Source organism: Limulus polyphemus, unplaced genomic scaffold (assembly GCF_000517525.1).
Source record: "Limulus polyphemus unplaced genomic scaffold, Limulus_polyphemus-2.1.2 Scaffold6132, whole genome shotgun sequence".
NCBI classification, from domain to species: domain Eukaryota; kingdom Metazoa; phylum Arthropoda; class Merostomata; order Xiphosura; family Limulidae; genus Limulus; species Limulus polyphemus.
In genome coordinates this window covers 20895-25187 of record NW_013671742.1, presented here as the reverse complement: position 1 = coordinate 25187, position 4293 = coordinate 20895, and the positions used below count along the sequence as shown (strand labels likewise).

General features: G+C 33.1%; 1 long non-coding RNA gene across 1 annotated transcript in view; it reads left to right on the top strand.

The window, feature by feature from the left end:
• Positions 1-1757: 1757 nt before the first annotated feature.
• The window catches only part of LOC111089402, a 3635-nt gene continuing 1099 nt past the window's right edge, over positions 1758-4293 (top strand). The window contains exons 1-2 of the long non-coding RNA XR_002613687.1: positions 1758-1828; positions 2298-2419. This is a non-coding gene — a long non-coding RNA (uncharacterized LOC111089402). The remainder of the gene's footprint in view (positions 1829-2297; positions 2420-4293) is intronic.

The following is a 4293-nucleotide window of genomic DNA, read 5'->3' as shown; positions in this document are numbered from 1 at the left end:
TTATCTCCGGATTCTCAAATACAATCGTATTCAAATAATGAGTGCAAAACCTAAATGCATAGCAAGCCATAATTTAATTTTTGTTTTCCTATTGTTACTAAATATTTCAGAAAATCACAGCTTAAGAAAAGGAATGGCAGTTTTATTTGCACAATGTTTCAATCACTGATACGATTATAATTAACGACATAATGATGACATTTGTTATTTATCAGATTTTGTGTGATAGGTTAAAAACTTTATGTATTCATAATTATCGATATAAATTAATGCACGTTCTCCTTTCGGCATCGGGCTTTGTAGACCTGGAAGGGTGTTACTGTACTCTCTGTACATTTAAAATACCACTCTCACATCACACGCACACACACACACACATATATATATATTTTTCTTCTTCTTCTTGACTTCTACTTAATGATGATTTTCATTATCTCTCATAACTTTCAACATTTTATCAGTTCAAAATATATTTAGTATTGCAAAATTCATTAAAGTTTCGACTATATTTTCCACAAAGGGTTTGTTTGTCAGTAAGCACAAAGCTACACAATAGGCTATCTGCGCTGTGGCCACCACTAGTATCGAAACCTGGTTTCTAACAGTGTGAGCCCTTAGACTTACTGCTGAGCCACTGGGGGGATTCTGGAAAGGGGGAGCCGGCGCTGTGTTATTCCGTCTGTATGCCTTTCTCCAGTGAAAGAATCTGCCTCCTCTCCTCCTTGCTTTCACGTCCCCCCCCCCACAATACTCTGCTATGAAACGTACTGTACGTAGGATAAAAACAAGAGGGAATCGTTAATAGCTGCGGCACTTAAAATTCTTTTAGGCAGGATTAGAATAAATTAATCTACGAGACCTTTTTTCCTTTTTACTATCTATATTTTTGTGCACCAGCAATACCAAGCATGACGCGCGCGTATACCAATTCGATTTTATTACTCACCAGGATCTTTACCAGCTTACCCTCAAATTTAAATTATTTTAGGCAGGGTTGGATTAAATTAGCCTATGATACCTTGGGCGTGGTCAATATATCAATAGAAAGGGTTTGACCTCCTGATTTCAAAAATGTAATTAGATCTCAAATTGGCCAAGAGATGACGAAGCTATGAGCTAGAAGTTTGTACTTGAAAAACTCGGAGACATTCCATGAACCGCTATGTCGCAACTAAAAATCTGCTGCTTCCCCCCCTCTTTTCTCTACATTTTATATAGTTTGATCTTTTATCTTCTAAGTATCTTCTATTCCTTTTGTCAAAGTGCACTCAGGTTGATTCAATTACTTTTGAACCATGCTTTGGCGTAATAAACTATTTTTCTTATCTTCTTTTCTACTGTTAGTCTTACTCTAACATATTAAACGTTATGCCTATCACTTCTACGAGAGTTAACTTGACGCCAAACTTTTTCTTACCCGTAACTTTATTCTCTTCTACTATTGTTTGTCTGCTGTTTCCGCTCGTCTCACCAGTTACATCTTTATTACTTAATCGCTTGGTCTTCTAGAAATCTATATATTCTCGATGTCAATGTATTGCACGTGACATTCGACAGTCTCGTTATCAATGAATTATAAACATAACTTCCTACATTCGTATGCTTTTAACTCTTATTATAACCAAAACTAAACAATAATAAAATATTCACTCACAAAATATATTAATTAATAATATCTAAACTAAACAGTTTTTATATCATGACAAATCTACTCCACCACTGTCTTATATTTCAATGCACTACTGGCACACTGCTACCCTCTACATTCAGAGATCATTAATAGAGTCCAGAACACCATTTTAATTATATATGCTGTATAGCATAGGAAGTAAGTAGTTCATTGTGTTTGATTTAGTGCACATGGTTAAAATTAAGTCTAAAAATAACAGTGTGAAATACGTGTATTTAGTACTAAGGTGTACTGAGAATCTAACCCATTATCCAAAAGGTCACAAGGAAAAAAAGTACTTTCATCATTAAATTGTTACCTCGTTTTATTGTTGAAATTTTTAAGTTGAGAATGTTATGAATAAAATTGTAAAATAACAATTGTTTTGGATAGAAAATATTTGCTGTTAGTATTAGTAATACGCGAAAGTTTACCTGGAATTGGAAAGCAACATAGAAGTGTTAAGAAGTATATTGTATATTAGGTATACAAAGGAAGAAATCTATTGAACTTGTGTGTCAAAAGAGTGTAAAACTAGCCAATCAAACTATGAAAGCCATATTTTTGTGAGTTTTAAAAAAACCTTGAAAATATTAAGCCACAGAAAGATATTTTTTGTTTCCTACAGATCAGGTTTTAGGACTATGAATGTAGTACCTGGCCATTTGAAAACCCAGTTGAATGCTCGTGATAAAGAAGTTTAGGTCTTGGTATTTAGCAGCAGTAATGGTGAATGAGACTTGTTTACCAGTATGTGTAAAAATCAGTATTTTATCTGTCCTAGCTTCAGTTAAAGTTTTATACAAGTCATGCAGTTTCTCTCTCATTGTGTATATACAGTATATATATATATATATCTCCTGCCTCTCTTGCTATTCTTCTGGTTATTTTTAACCGGATCTGGCAGGAACATATATATATATATATGTGTGTGTGTATGTATGTGTGTGAGGGTTGTTCAAGTAAAAAGCATGAATAATTATAGCTATAAAACTGATAGCTTATAATACACACATACAACAGAGACTTTAAGTTTTGAAACTTAATTTGACAAATGGTAAAAATAAAAGCTGTATAAGTTGGACTGTACAATGTGTGTGTGGGTATATCATTGTTTTATATCAATATTTGTAATTATTATTTTTCTTACACAAGGAAGATCACAAGAAAATGAATATCATAGAATTGACTAAAACTTGGAAACTATTGCCCCATTTGCATCAGAAAACAAATTTTCAATATACTTTCTTATATGGTGTTTAATCTTTGTTAAAGTTCATAATGGTGGAACTTCACTTGACTTTTTTTTGGTCTTTTAACAACATTATTACACAAACACCAGCATTATAAGAGTATTATATTTAAAACACCTCAGTTGTGAATTGGGCAGCTGAGTTATTTGGAGACACTGATCAGATGTGGAAAATTTTTAAAGATAAAATTTTAAATATTCAAAGTAAACACATTCCTTATAGAAAGAAAAGGTTAGCTGCATATGAAAAACCAGATTGGCTCACAAAGAGTATAAGAGATAAAATTAAAAAAACATCACAAATTTAAGAAATTTAAATTGACTGGGTGTTGGGAGATTTAGAAGATTATATAAGATCAAGAAAGTTGGTGAAACAGGAAATTAGGATATCAAAAAGGATGTATGAGAAAAGGTTGGCTGAAAATGTAAAAATTAGCAGTAGGGATTTCATTAGATACATTAAGGGTACACAAAATGTTAGAATGGGGGTGGGATCCTTGAGGGATGATAAAGGAAGGGTTGTATCTGATGATTATGAGATGGCTAGGTAATCAAAGTTTATTTTTTCTTCAGGTTTTACTAACAAAGATTTAAGTTGATAGACGCAAACAAGATCGAACAAGATCTGAGCTTGTTAAGAAAAAATTTGGGAGTTTAAAAGACGATATGGTTCCTGGGCCAGATAATGTTTCCCCAAGGGTTTTGAAGGAGGTTAAAGATTGGATATGTGAGCCGCTTACTACTATTTTTTTTCAGTCCTTGAATAGTGGGCAGGTACCAGAGGATTGGAAGTTAGCTAATGTCACTCCTCTTTTCAAGAGAGGTGATAAAAATTGTCCCAGTAATTATAGACCCATTAGCCTTACATCAGTTGTGGAAAAAGTTATGTAAAGTTTGATAAAAGATGTTTCGCAAAGTAATTTAACCAAGTTTAGAATTTTATTGAATAGTTCACCATGGTTTCACTAAGGGAAAATCTTGCCTTACAAATCTTTTGACATTCTTTGAAAAGTTTACTGCTTATGTAGATTAGGGTAAGGGTGTAGATTTAGTGTATCTGGATTCTAAGAAAGCATTTGACAAGGTACCACATAAAAGGCTTATAAAAAAATGATCTCTATAGGTGTGGGGGATAACTTAGCTAATTGGATAGAAGAGTGGCTGGATGGAAGAAAGCAGAGGGTTGTTACAAATGGAGTTCAGTTGAAATGAATTAATGTTACAAGTGGGGTACTCAGGGCTCAGTTTAGGACCTTTGATCTTTTTGATTTACATCAATGACATAGATGAAGGAATGGTCAATAAATTAATTAAATTAGCCGATTATATTAAAGTTTTGGGTGTTTTTAGTTGTGAAGAGGATGCTGCTGAT